The sequence below is a fragment of the Palaemon carinicauda genome, chromosome 38 (assembly GCF_036898095.1).
Source record: "Palaemon carinicauda isolate YSFRI2023 chromosome 38, ASM3689809v2, whole genome shotgun sequence".
Taxonomy (NCBI): domain Eukaryota; kingdom Metazoa; phylum Arthropoda; class Malacostraca; order Decapoda; family Palaemonidae; genus Palaemon; species Palaemon carinicauda.
The window spans coordinates 26,021,063-26,037,231 of record NC_090762.1 but is presented as its reverse complement, the minus strand read 5'-3'; the positions used below and the strand labels follow the sequence as shown (position 1 = coordinate 26,037,231).

The 16,169-nt window shown below is 38.5% G+C and overlaps 1 long non-coding RNA gene across 1 annotated transcript in view; it reads right to left on the bottom strand.

The window, feature by feature from the left end:
* Nucleotides 1–1,285: 1,285 nt before the first annotated feature.
* The window catches only part of LOC137630117 (uncharacterized), a 15,875-nt gene continuing 991 nt past the window's right edge, over nt 1,286–16,169 (bottom strand). Inside the window, exons 2-3 of the long non-coding RNA XR_011041661.1 lie at nt 2,296–2,394; nt 1,286–1,488 (exon numbers count right to left, since the gene is read on the bottom strand). This is a non-coding gene — a long non-coding RNA (uncharacterized lncRNA). The remainder of the gene's footprint in view (nt 1,489–2,295; nt 2,395–16,169) is intronic.

Genomic DNA, 16,169 nt, shown 5'->3' with positions numbered 1-16,169 from the left:
AAATTCAGTAAGATTTTAGCTAGCAATTATTTATATCAAGATAGCTATGGGATCAATCCTTGTACAACAGTAGATGTATAGACGATGCAAGTTAAAACTAAGTTAGATTTTAGCCTATTTTGAATATCTTTCAATACAGTAACCAACTTTGACATCACGAACTCTCCACACATTAGTTAGGCCAACTAAAAGTTATCGAATAGAATTGATAAAAGTAATATTACAGAAATGAGCTAATGTCAAAATTAAATTAGATCCATCTAAACTTTAAAATAAACTATAAACCAAGTCTAAATTGGATGAGTTACGAAAGCAGAAGAATAATTAAGGAATGATATGAAGTTACAGTTCAGAGAATTTTAAACAATGCAAATAATAGGTTTCATAAGTTTGAGAGTGAAACACAAGACTAATAACCCAGCAGTCACACGTACTGATAACATGTTTAAAATAGCTACATAAATGCATAGATAAAATACTCATTGACAACCGTCTAGAGCAGGAATATCAACCTCACATCCTTTTGAGGGTCAATTACACACACGACTACCATCTCGAGGGCTATCAAAGATTTGGTAACTAATTATTTTCAAAACTGAAAAATAAAAGTTTTTTGTGGTTGGCCTGGCCCGCAGGTCATAAGTTTGGCATTTCTAGTCTAGAGAAAATTTAGACTTTAAATTGATAGAAAAGCTATATTGAATAATTTCAATGATTTTTATAGAATATTTTTCTCTGGCATGAAAGTCCGTAGGCGTAACGTGTTTTCCTACTTGACAAGACCATTTCAAAGAATACCTTTAGTGATCAATTTCCTTTTCATGACTATTCGAGGTTTTTAAATATTTCACACCTTTCTGAAATTACTAACCTTAATTTACAAAACAATTTCTGAAGCTTATTCTTTGTAGGTTTGAACAATCTTAAAACCTATAATTATCTCCTTGCTCTTAGGGTAGTTTAACTTATGCGACTTCGTAGGAATAATCAGATTGTCTTACATGATCGGAAAGCTTAATCATCAAAACTTTAAAATTCTTTCAAGAGCTTAAAACGGAAAATACTTCAAAAGTTCATGCCAGAATTTTTTTTTTTTGAAAATATTGACCATATGAAGCGGTAAGAAATTAATCAAATTTTTAAGACTAAACTATGATTGGTTAAAAGTAAATTCTTTATAGGAAAAGCTTCAAGATTAAACTACTCTTAATTAATTTGATCAAGAGCAAGAAACATTTCGAATAAAAGACTTTTTAAAATGAAGTTGCAGTTTCGAAATGAGGAATGTAAACCTGACAGGTTGCCAGCTTCAGGGGAACTCGGAGACTTCAAGAGACTTCCTTATAAAAGTAAAATCAATTACATATCCTTGGGAGCTCTCGGTTTGTTGACAGCAGTTGTAGATGGTGTTTCAACGTAGATGCGATTATATCTTCAGTAATATTGCTATTTTCCAATTGCTCTCTTCTTGCCTTGTGTTCTTTAGTCCTGTGAAAAGAAAATTGAAATATCAGTTTGACATATGGATGGATATTTTACTACACACAATTTTTCTGGACGCTAATACAACCTGAAATTACATATAAAAATCAGGCTATATTTCTCATTCCAAGAAAGAGAGAGAGAGATTTGTGGTCAGTGCACAGCTTGACTAAATGAGAGCTGATCTTGAAATAAAACAACAATGAAGACTAACTTTATACAAATTAATATCAAAACTATGTCTGGTGAAAGTCACATGTTCGCAGTAATTATAGAAAAGCAATTTAATTCGGATCAACTATCAGACATTATACAAATACACCAATCTCTTTCAAAATATGCACCATAACTATTTACAATAGTCTTAACCCTACACTTAAAAAACGTAATTTTAATCGGAAATTCTTCGTAAAAAAATATACTGTTCTCAGCCCTATTTCAGTAAAATACAAGTGACCGTAATTCATACCCTACTCTGTTATTATTTTTTAAGGTTGGTCACCGTAATATCACTACTTTACGTTAATATATTTGTTTATAAGACAGTAAATGCCTGACAACATTTATTCCAGGATTTTTACCTTTTTTTTTAATGCAAATTTTTAAGTGTATAGTCCACTGGGAAGCCGAATCCTACCTCGCACTGATGATCACACATGGAATCATGAATTTAAATATTTGATTTGTACTGAATTGTCAATGGCTAATGCAATTTACTACTGGCTTTGTTATCATCTTAGAGGCATTACTCATGATTATACTTTACATTATATCCATTATCTTTTGATGTAAAAAGTATCCTGTTACTCTCACCTTAAATGAAGTCTCTGCAACTTAATGGTTTTAGAGTTTATCTCCAATGATATGCAGTTAGAAGCTCGTCCGTCCGTAACTTCTAAATGAGAACAGCACCTGTAAAATTCAAATTTAATCAGCTACATACAAAATTGAAGATAAGATTCATTTAGGGCACATTCATAGATCTTTTATTATTATTATTATTATTATTATTATTATTATTATTATTATTATTATTATTATTATTATTATTATTATTATTATTATTATTATTATTACTACTACTTGCTAACCTACAACCTTAGTTAAATTCATTTACGGCACATCATACATCTTTTTATTATTATTATTATTATTATTATTATTATTATTATTATTATTATTATTATTATTATTATCATTATTATTATTATTATTATTATTATTACTTGCTAACCTACAACCCTAGTTGAAAAAGCAAGATGCAATAAGCCCAGGGGCTCTAACAGGGAAAATAGCCCAGCGTGGGAATGTAACTATGAAACGTTTAGGGATTTAAGTCCAAATCCATAGGATTTAATTCCGAATCCTTGGAGAATTTAACCATGAGTCCTTTGGGATTTAACCACAAATCCTGGGGAACAGCCACAGATCCAAATGGAATTTAATCCAGAATCTTGCATGGATTTAACCACGAATATTGAGATGATTTTACCACGAATATTGAGATGATTTAACCCCGAATCCTTGGAGGATTTAACCCCGAATCCTGTGAGGATTTAACCACAAATCCTGTGAGGATTTAACCACAAATCCTGTGAGGATTTAACCACAAATCCTGTGAGGTTTAACCACAAATCCTGAGAGGATTTAACCACAAATCCTGTGAGGATTTAACCACAAATCCTGTGAGGATTTAACCACAAATCCTGTGAGGATTTAACCACAAATACTGTGAGGATTTAACCACAAATCCTGTGAGGATTTAACCACAAATCCTGTGAGGATTTAACCACAAATCCTGTGAGGATTTAACCACAAATCCTGTGAGGATTTAACCACAAATCCTGTGAGGATTTAACCACAAATCCTGTGAGGATTTAACCACAAATCCTGTGAGGATTTAACCACAAATCCTGTGAGGATTTAACCACAAATCCTGTGAGGATTTAACCACAAATCCTGTGAGGATTTAACCACAAATCCTGTGAGGATTTAACCACGAATCCTGTGAGGATTTAACCACAAATCCTAGGGAGATTCGAGATTTAACTACAAATCCTGAGGATATCCTAGGGAGATTTAACTAAAAATCCTGAGGATTTAACGACGAGTCATGAGGGATTTAACCACGAATCTTGGGAGGATTTAACCTTGAGTTCTTAGGGATTTAATCACAAATTTCACAAATTCTGGGATGGTTTACCGACATTCTAGGATATTTAACCACATCCTGAGAAGATTTAAACATAAATCCTGATGGATTTAACTACAAAGCCTGAGATTTAGCTACGAATCCCATGGGATTTAATGATGAATACTGGAATTATTTAACCATGAATTCTGGGAGGATTTAACCACGAATCCGGAGTGATTAAACCATGACTCCAGTGGGATTTAACCAGGAATCCTGAGGGATTTAACCAGGAATCCTGAGGGATTTACCATGAACACTGAGGATTTAACCACGAATCCTAGGGGGATTTAACCATGAATCCTCAGAGGATTTAGCCAAGTCTCCTGCGAGGATTTAACCAAGAATCCTGAGAGTAGTTAACTACGAATCCTGGGAGGATTAAACCACGAATCCAGAGGGATTTAACCACGAATCCTGCATGATTTAACCACGAATCTGAGGGAATTAACAACGAATCCTGGATGACTTAACCCAGAATACTGGGGAATTAATCCAGAATCTTGGGGATTTAACCCAGAACCCTGGGAATTTACCACAAACACTGGGAGGATTTAACCACGAATCCTAGGGGGGATTAAACGACGAATCCTGTGAGGATATAGCCATGTATCCTGGGTGACTTAATCCAGAATCCTGGGGAATTAATCCAGAATCCTGGAGATTTAACCCAGAACCCTGGGGGATTTACCACAAACACGGAGGATTTAACCACGAATCCTAGGGGGATTAAACGACGAATCCTGTGAGGATTATCCATGTCTCCTGGGAGGATTTAACCAAGAATCATGGGAGGATTCAACCATGAATCCTGGATGGATTTAACCATGAATCCTTGAGGTTTTAACCACAAAGCTTAGGGGATTTGACCACAAATCTTCAGAGGATTTGACTACAAATCCTAAATGATTTAACCACGAAACCTTAACTACAAATCCTGAGATTTAGCTACGAATCCTAAGGGATTTAATGATGAATACTGGAATTATTTAACCATGAATTCTGGGAGGATTTAACCACGAATCCGGAGTGATTAAACCATAAATCCAATGGGATTTAACCATGATTCCTGAGGGATTTAACCAGGAATCCTGAGGGATTTACCATGAACACTGAGGATTTAACCACTAATCCTCAGGGGGATTTAACCATGAATCCTCAGAGGATTTAGCCAAGTCTCCCGCGAGGATTTAACCAAGAATCCTGAGAGTAGTTAACTACGAATCCTGGGAGGATTAAACCACGAATCCAGAGGGATTTAACCACGAATCCTGCATGATTTAACCACGAATCTGAGGGAATTAACAACGAATCCTGGGTGACAACCCAGAATACTGGGGAATTAATCCAGAATCCTGGGATTTAACCCAGAACCCTGGGGGATTTACCACAAACACTGGGAGGATTTAACCACGAATCCTAGGGGGGATTAAACGACGAATCCTGTGAGGATATAGCCATGTATCCTGGGTGACTTAATCCAGAATCCTGGGGAATTAATCCAGAATCCTGGAGATTTAACCCAGAACCCTGGGGGATTTACCACAAACACGGAGGATTTAACCACGAATCCTAGGGGGATTAAACGACGAATCCTGTGAGGATTATCCATGTCTCCTGGGAGGATTTAACCAAGAATCCTGAGGATTTAACCAAGAATCATGGGAGGATTCAACCATGAATCCTGGATGGATTTAACCATGAATCCTTGAGGTTTTAACCACAAAGCTTAGGGGATTTGACCACAAATCTTCAGAGGATTTGACTACAAATCCTAAATGATTTAACCACGAAACCTTAACTACAAATCCTGAGATTTAGCTACGAATCCTAAGGGATTTAATGATGAATACTGGAATTATTTAACCATGAATTCTGGGAGGATTTAACCACGAATCCGGAGTGATTAAACCATAAATCCAATGGGATTTAACCATGATTCCTGAGGGATTTAACCAGGAATCCTGAGGGATTTACCATGAACACTGAGGATTTAACCACTAATCCTCAGGGGGATTTAACCATGAATCCTCAGAGGATTTAGCCAAGTCTCCTGCGAGGATTTAACCAAGAATCCTGAGAGTAGTTAACTACGAATCCTGGGAGGATTAAACCACGAATCCAGAGGGATTTAACCACGAATCCTGCATGATTTAACCACGAATCTGAGGGAATTAACAACGAATCCTCGGTGACAACCCAGAATACTGGGGAATTAATCCAGAATCCTGGGATTTAACCCAGAACCCTGGGGGATTTACCACAAACACTGGGAGGATTTAACCACGAATCCTAGGGGGATTAAACAACGAATCCTGTGAGGATATAGCCATGTATCCTGGGTGACTTAACCCAGAATCCCGGGGAATTAATCCAGAATCCTGGGGATTTAACCCAGAACCCTGGGAGATTTACCACAAACACTGGGAGGATTTAACCACGAATCCTAGGGGGATTAAACAACGAATCCTGTGAGGATATAGCCATGTATCCTGGGTGACTTAATCCAGAATCCTGGGGAATTAATCCAGAATCCTGGGGATTTAACCCAGAACCCTGGGGGATTTACCACAAACTCGGAGGATTTAACCACGAATCCTAGGGGGATTAAACGACGAATCCTGTGAGGATTATCCATGTCTCCTGGGAGGATTTAACTAAGAATCCTGAGAGGATTTAACCAAGAATCATGGGAGGATTCAACCATGAATCATGGGAGGATTCAACCATGAATCCTGGATGGATTTAACCATGAATCCTTGAGGTTTTAACCACAAAGCTTAGGGGATTTGACCACGAATCTTCAGAGGATTTGATTACAAATCCTAAATGATTTAACCACCAAACCTTAACTACAAATCCAGAGATTTAGCTACGAATCCTAAGGGATTTAATGATGAATATTGGGATTATTTAACCATGAATTCTGGGAGGATTTAACCACGAATCCGGAGTGATTAAACCATGAATCCAGTGGGATTTAACCACCAATGCTGTGGGATTATCCATGAATCCTGAGGGGACTATCCACGAATCCTGAGGGAATTAACCAGGAATCCTGAGGGATTTACCATGAACACAAGATTTAACCACAAATTCTAGTAGGATTTAACCACAAATCCTAGTAGGATTAAACCACAAATGCGAGTAGGATTTAACCACAAATCCGAGTAGGATTTAACCACAAATCCGAGTAGGATTTAACCACAAATCCTAGTAGGATTTAACCACAAATCCTGAATATTTAACAACGAATCCTGGGAGGGTTTAACCACGAATCCTGGGAGGATTTAACCACGAATCCTGGGAGGGTTTAACCACGAATCCTGGGAAGATTTAACCACGAATCCTGGGAGGATTTAACCACGAATCCTGGGAGGATTTAACCACGAATCCTGGGAGGATTTAATCACGAATCCTGGAAGGATTTAACCACAAATTCTGGAAGGATTTAACCACAAATTCTGGAAGGATTTAACCACAAATTCTGGAAGGATTTAACCACAAATTCTGGAAGGATTTAACCACAAATCTTGGAGGGATTTAACCAAGAATCCTAGGTGGATTTAACCATTAATCCCGGGAGGTTTTAACCACAAATCCTAGGGGGATTTCACTACAAATCCTCAGAGGATTTGACTACGAATACCAGATGATTTACTCACAAATCCAAGAGGATTTAACCACGAATCCTCAGAGGATGTAACTATAAATTCTGGGCAGATTTAACCACAAATTCTGGGAGGATTCAACCACAAATCCTGCGAGGATTTAACATATCCTAGGGAAATTAAACCACAAATACTGGGAGGATTTAAAGTACAAATCCTAGGAGGATTTAACCACAAATCCTAGGAGGATTTAACCACATCCTAGGAGGATTTAACCACATCCTAGGAGGATTTAACCACAAATCCTAGGATTTAATGATGAATATCAGGAGAATTTAACCATGAATCCTGGGAGGATTTAACCATGAATTATGGGGGTATTTAACCATGAATCCTGGGGGATATAACCACAAATCCTGTGGGATATAACCACAAATCCTGGGGGATATGTAAATACAAATCCTGGGGAATTTAATTCGTAATCTTGAGGTGATTTAACCACGAATTCTGGGGAATTTGACCACACATTCTGGGGTTTTACCATGAATCCTGGGAGGATTTAACCACAAATCCTGGGGAGACAAACAAGAATCCCAGTAGGATATAACCATGAATCCTGGGAGGATTTAACCATGAATCCTGGGAGGATTTAACCATGAATCCTGGAAGGATTTAACCATGAATCCTGGAAGGATTTAACCATGAATCCTGGAAGGATTTAATCATGAATCAAGAGGATTTAACCATGAATCAAGAGGATTTAACCATGAATCAAGAGGATTTAACTATGAACTGAGGATTTAACCACAAATCAGGAGGATTTAACTATGAATCCTGGAAGGATTTAACCATGAATCAAGAGGATTTAACTATGAACCGAGGATTTAACCACAAATCAGGAGGATTTAACCAGAAATCCAGGGAGGATTTACCAACAAATACTGGGAGGATTTAACCACAAATATTGGGAGGATCTAACCACTAATCCTGCGAGGATTTAACCACAAATTCTGGGAACACTCAACCACGAATCCTGGAAGCATGACCACAAATCCTGGCAGTACGACCACAAATCCTGGGAGGATTTAACAACAAATCATGGAAGGATTTAACCATGAATCATGAGAAGAATTAACCACGAATCATGAGAAGAATTAACCACGAATCCTGGAAGGATTTACCTAAAAATCATGGGGGGATTTCACCACAAATTCTGAGGGATTTAACTATGAATCCTGGGGATTCAACCACAACTCCCAGGAGGATCCAGCTACGAATCCACGAAGGATTTAATCATGAATCCTGGGAGGATTCAGCCATGAATCCTGGGAGGATTCAGCCATGAATCCTGGGAGGATTCAGCCATGAATCCTGGGAGGATTCAGCCATGAATCTTGGAAGGAATCAGCCACGAATCCTGGGAGGATTCAGCCACGAATACTGGGAGGATCCAGCCACGAATACTGGGAGGATTTAATCACGAATCCTGAGGGATTTAACCACGATTCCTGAGGGATTTAACCACGAATCCTGGTGATTTATCCACGAATCCTGGGAGGATTTAACCACGAATCCTGGGAGGATTTAACCACGAATCCTGGGAGGATTTAACCACGAATCCTGGGAGGATTTAACCACGAATCCTGGGAGGATTTAACCACGAATCCTGGGAGGATTTAACCACGAATCCTGGGAGGATTTAACCACAAATCCTAGAAGGATTTAACCAAGAATCCTTGGAGGATTTAACCTAGAATCCTAGGAAGATATAACCACAAATACTAGGGGGGTTTAAACCGGAACCTTGCGGGAATTTAACCACAAATTCTGCAGAGATTCAACGCCGACTTCTAGGGTAAAACTATTTACACATTAAAAAATAATGCCAAAATCCTTTTTTATCACCACGAAATTTAACAGGTTAGTGTTTTTTCCGAACGACGGAAAGACGTTATGGGGAAACAAATCAAGATTGTTGTTAAAAACAAATAGGATTGCCTCTAAAAACATTGTTAAATGGGCAGTTGTTACTCCAAAGCAAATGAATGAGTTTACGAAGGATATAAAATTATCATGAAAGTATTAACAATACAGAGACTTCGGGATTTTCAAATAACTGATATCATAAAGCCACTAATTGGCTAAATGTTTAAAACTGCTCTAAATGAATAATTATATTAATGTATGACAACTACACTTAAATTAACACCGCGTAATTAATTAGATAATTTATGATTTAATGAATATACTATTCACACTAAACTGATTATTTAATGGGCGTAATATAAGCGAACATTTTAAATACTTGATTACATCAATGGGCTACACCCATAAAATTTAATGCCATCAGCATTAATTTCGATATCAGTATAACAAAAACATCATTTGTAGCTAACTGGAATAGATAAGTAAATGAAAATAAATCCTATGAAGATTTAACCACAATTCCTTAGAGAATTAAACAAAGAATCCTGGGAGAATTTAGCCACACATATTGGGAGGATTTAATCACGAATCCTGGGAGCACAGCCACGAATCCTGGGAGCGCTTAACCACGAATCCTGAGGATGTAACCTTGAATCCTAAGATATCAAACCACCAATCATGGGAAGATTTCACCACGAATACTGGAAGGATTTCACCACAAATCCTGGGAGGATTTCACTATCAAACCACGAATCATGGGAAGATTTCACCACGAATCCTGGAAGGATTTCACCACAAATCCTGGGAGGATTTCACCACAAATCCTGTGAGGATTTAACTAAAACTCATGGGGATTTAAACACGAACCCTGGGAGAATTCAACCATAAATCCTGGGATGATTTAACCATGAATCCAAGTAGGATTTAACCACGATTCCCGAGATGATTTACCCATGACTCCTGGGAGGATTTAACCACGAATCCTGGAAGGATTTAACCAAGAAATCAGTGGGATTTAATCACCAATTAAGGGGGATTTAACCACAACTCAGGAGAGGATTTAACCACGAATCAGAAGATTTAACCACAAATCCTGGGAGGATTTAACCACAAATCCTGGGAGGATTTAACCACAAATCCTGGGAGGATTTAACCATGAATCCGGGGAGCACTTAACCACGAATCCGGTGAGCACCTAACCACGAATCCAGGGTGGATTCAACCATGAGTCCTGGGATATTTAACCACGAATCCTAGGGGAATTTAACCATGAATCCTGGAAGGATTTAACCACAATTCCTGGGAGGATTTAAAAACTCCTGGGAGGATTCAACCACGAATATTGGGAGGATTTAACCACGAATCCTGAGGATGTAACCATGAATCCTGAGGATGTAACCATGAATCATGGGATGATTTAGCCACGAATCCTGGGAGGATTTAACCAGAAATCATGGGAGGATTTCACAAATCGTGGTAGTATTTCACACAAATCCAGGGACAATTTCACCACAACTCCACGAGGATTTCACCACAAATCCTGGGAGGAATTCACCACAAATCCTGGGAGGATTTCATCACAAATCCTAGGAGGATTTCACCACAAATCCTAGGAGGATTTCACCACAAATCCTAGGAGGAATTCACCACAAATACTGGGAGGATTTCACCACAAATCCTGGGAGGATTTCACCATAAATCCTGGGAGGATTTCACCATAAATCCTGGGAGGATTTCTCCATAAATCCTGGGAGGATTTCTCCATAAATCCTGGGAGGATTTCTCCATAAATCCTGGGAGGATTTCCCCTGAAATCCTGGGAGGATTTAACTGTAAATCCTAGGGGATTTCACCATAAATCCTGGGAGGATTTAACTGTAAATCCTAGGGGATTTCACCATAAATCCTGGTAGGATTTCACCATAAATCCTGGTAGGATTTCACCATAAATCCAGGGAGGATTTCACCACAAATATTGGGAGGATTTCACCAGAAATCCTGGGAGGATTTCACCACAAATCCTGGGAGGATTTCACCACAAATCCTGGGAGGATTTCACCACAAATCCTGGGAGGATTTCACCACAAATCCTGGAAGGATTTCTCCACAAATCCTAGGAGGATTTCTCCACAAATCCTGGGAGGATTTCTCCACAAATCCTGGGAGGATTTCACCACAAATCCTGAGGATTTCACCACAAATCCTGAGGATTTCACCACAAATCCTGAGGATTTCACCACAAATCCTGGGGGAATTTAACCATAAATCCTGGGGGAATTTAACCATAAATCCTGGGATGATTTAACCATGAATCCAGGTAGAATTTAACAGTGATTCCTGGGATGATTTAACCATGACTCCTGGGAGGATTTAACCACGAATCCCGGAGGGATTTAACCATGAATTCAGTGGGTTTTAACACCAATTGTGGGAGATTTAACCACAAATTAGGAGGAGATTTAACCACAAATCAGGAGATTTAACCACGAATCAGGAGAGGATTTAACCACAAATCCTGGGAGGATTTAACAATGAATTTTTGGAGGTGTTAACCACGAATCAGGAGAAGATTTAACTACGAACCAGGAAAGGATTTAACCGCGAATCTAGGGAGCACTTAACCACGAATCCCGGGAGGATTTAACCATAAATCCTGGGAAGGTTCCAGAACGAATCTTGGGGGAATTTAAGGTAAATTTTTACAGTAGTTCCAACTCCATTTTTGTAGAGTAATTATATATTTTTGTGTGTGTTTTAATGTGTTGTGAATGGTTACGATAGTAATAGTTCGAGGAAATAAGTTGTTTTTCAGTTAGTAGCTTATACACCCCTACTACATCCAACAAGGTTGGGGACCCTTTGGGAACACGGGGTTTTGGGTGGGGTAAATCACCATGGATACAAAACAGCATATGAATTAATGAATTAGGAGCACCTACAGATCAAACCAACCTAACCTAACCTAGGACAGCTAACCTAACCAGATCAAACCAACCTAACCTAACTTGGGATGCGGAGCCCTGACGGGGGCCAGAGCCCCCCGATAGTGTTTAAATGACCTAACCAGATCAAACCAACCTAACCTAACCTAGGATGCGGAGCCCTGACTGGGGGGCTCCGCTGCCCTGTACCCCCCCCCCCCCCAATAGTGTGTAAATGACCTAACCAGAATAAACCAACCTAACCTAACCTAGGACGCGGAGCCCTTACCGCATACCCCCCGGATAGTATTTAAATGACCTAACCAGATCAAACCAACCTAACCTAACCTAGGACACCTACCCTAACCTAGGACACGGAGCCCTGACCGCATACCCCCCGGATAGTATTTAAATGACCTAACCAGATCAAACCAACCTAACCTAACCTAACCTGGGACACCTAACCTAACCTAGGACACGGAGCCCTGACCGCATACCCCCCCGGATAGTATTTAAATGACCTAACCAGACCAAACCAACCTAACCTAACCTAGGACACCTAACCTAACCTAGGACACGGAACCCTGACCGGGGGGCTCTGCGCCCCTGTACCCCCCCCCATCCTATAGTGTTTAAATGACCTAACCAGATCAAACCAACCTAACCTAACCTAGGACACCTAACCTAACCTAGGACGCGGAGCCCTGACCGGGGGGCTCTACGCCTCTGTACCCTTCCAATAGTGTTTAAATGACCTAACCAGATCAAACTAACCTAACCTAACCTAGGACACCTAACCTAACCTAGGACGCGGAGCCCTGACCGGGGGGCTCTGCGGCCCTGTACCCCCCCCCCCCCTCGATAGTGTTTAAATGACCTAACCAGATCAAACCAACCTAACCTAACCTAGGACGCGGAGCCCTGACCGCATACCCCCCCGGATAGTATTTAAATGACCTAACCAGATCAAACCAACCTAACCTAACCTAGAACACCTAACCTAACCTAGGACACAGAGCCCTGACCGGGGTGCTCTGCGCCCCTGTACCTCCCCGGATAGTGTTTAAATGACCTAACCAGATCAAACCAACCTAACCTAACCTAACTTGGGAAGTATATTATGTTACAATACTAATTGAAATACATTTAAAAATTTACCTTAATTGGATGGACACAAACGTTTTGATGGTTTATATCCAGAACAAGAAGGTTGTGGCTCATCTACAGTGTCGTCGTCATCAGAAAAGGATTCCCTAGGTGGTGATGGTGGGTGAGTGTCACTTAAAGGTGGATACAGTTTAGCAGCTTCAAGTAAAAATTGGTGCAAAACTGAATCCTGGTAATGCTTAATAAATAAATACCTAGCAAGGTATTGTTTCAAATAGTCTTTTTTAATAACAGGCCTTTTAATCCACTCCTTAATATCACGCCACAAGCGTTCAATATTTTGAGTGTGAATATTAGGATTGTTGGGATCAACAAAATTTTCTGAGTGGTTTACTTGAAAATGAGTGTATCCACTCTCACTGATTTTATTATAACCTCGCCACGAATCACTGTAAATAATAGAGCCTGGTTTAATGTAGCGATTAATTAAAGGAATTAAAGTTTCACTTTTCCGATTGTCAGCACCAGGATCAATTAATGCCTCAACAAAGAATTTTTTTGATGTTCTCTCTATACCACCAAACAACCAACACTGGGTAAGAGGGCGACCTTTATGGTATTTACTATGAGTAATTAGTGTTTCATCAATTTCCACTTCAACATCAACACCACCAATGGGCTCCTGATTATTGTACCAAAACTGACTCACCTCACTACAAAAACTTCTCCAATCAACACTGGTCTTTGATGAAATATTTAAATACTTAATAATTGGGCGATGTTTCCAAAATTCACTCAAAAATTGGCAAAGAAAAATCATCAACTTCCATACTGGCAATTTAACTTTATCTAAAAATGTGCCTTTCCGATCACTTACAGTAAAATTACAATATTTTCTCTTTTTGTGTCTTTTGTCTAAAACATAACCCGTACATTGCCAAACGTTTTTATCGTTTCTGAATTGACAGGGTTTTCCACAATTTAAACACTGTACTGCTGCAGGTAGCACTCCATGTTCCCTTAAAAATTCAATGCACCGTGTTTCATTTTCATAAAAATCATGAATTAATCGAAAATAATCAAAATTGCAAGACAAACACAGAGACATAGCTTAATTCTATGAGAGACTTCAACCAAATGACAAGCAAATATGGCTGACAGCTGTCAGATTTTCACCAGGTCACGGGACTCCTAGACATACGATGTAACTACCCACAATGCAATTTTAAGAGGGAAAAATTCGCATCAGAATCACAATGCAGTTCCAAACAAAAACAAATTCGCATCACAGCACAAACTGCAAACTGTGTCTGTGATAAAGTAAACAAACCACTTCGAAATTTTTCGAGGATAGGAATTCTATAACTATTCATATCTCGCATATGGTGAATTTCCCCAAAAAGTGTTCAGAGACAAAGTTTAACAATTTCTTATGCAAAATGCATCTATAATACTATAATTATTATAGAAAGAGTTGGAACTATAGTAAAATAATACCGAATTGAAACACGAATACATACTAGATTTAACCATGAATCCTGATGGATTTAGCCACGAATTCTGAGGAATTTGAACACGAATCCTGGGAATAATTAACCATGAATCCTGGGAATATTTAACCATGAATCCTGGGAGGATTTAACCCTGAATCCTGGGAGGATTTAACCACGAAACCTGGGAGGATTTAACCACAAAACCTGGGAGAATTCAGCCACGATTCCTCGGAGGATCTAACCACGAATCGTGGGAGGATTTAACCACGAAACCTGGGAGGATTCAGTCACGAATCCTTGGAGGATTTAACCATGAATCTTGGGAGAATTTAACCATGAATCCTGAGTGTTTAACCATGAATTCTGGAAAGATTTAACCATGAATAATGGGAGGATTTAACCACGAATCCTGGGAGGATTTAACCACGAATCCTCGGAGGATTTAACCACTAATCTTTGGAGGATTTAACCACGAATCCTGAGTGTTTAACCATGAATTTTGGAAGGATTTAACTACGAAACCTGGAAGGATTTAACCGCAAATCCTGGAAGGATTTAACTACGAAACCTGGAAGGATTTAACCACGAATCCTGGAAGGATTTAACCACGAATCCTTGAAGGATTTAACCACGAATCCTCGGAGGATTTAACCACAAATATTAGGGGGATTTAGACCAGAGACTTGCTGGAATTTAACCACAAATTCTGCAGAGATTCAACCCCAATTTTTGGGGAAAAACTATTCAAACATTAAAAAATATTGCAAAATCCTTCTTTATCACAACGAAATTTACCAGGTTAGTGTTTTTTTTTTTTTCCGTACGACGGAAAGACGTTTTGGGAAAAATCAAGATTGTTGTTAAAACTAAAATTGTCTCTGAAATCATTGTTAAATTAGCAGTTGTTTCTCCAAAACAAATGAATGAGTTTACGAAGGATATAAAATTATTATGAAAGTATTAACAATACAAAGATTTCAGGATTTTCAAATAACAGATATCATATAGACACTAATAGGCCTCACGTTCAAAACTTCCTCTAAATGAATAATCATATTAATGTATGACAACTACACTTAAATTAATACCATGTAATTAATTAGATCATTTATGATTTAATCAAACTATATTATTCAAACTAAACTGATTATTTAATGGGAGTAATATAAGCGAACGTTTTAATGATGACTTGATTACATCAATAGACTACACCTGTAAAAATCAATGCCATCAGTATTAATTTCTATTATATCAATTTAACAATTACATCAGGAATCATCTCTATTACATCATTTATAGATAGCTCTGATAATTTAAAAAAATACAATAATATATAAATCAAATACACAAGACAGATCAGCTCGCTGTATTGATAAATCAACTAAGTTGGATTAATCATTATATCTTGTATAAATCGAGCACAGAGCATATTGAGATT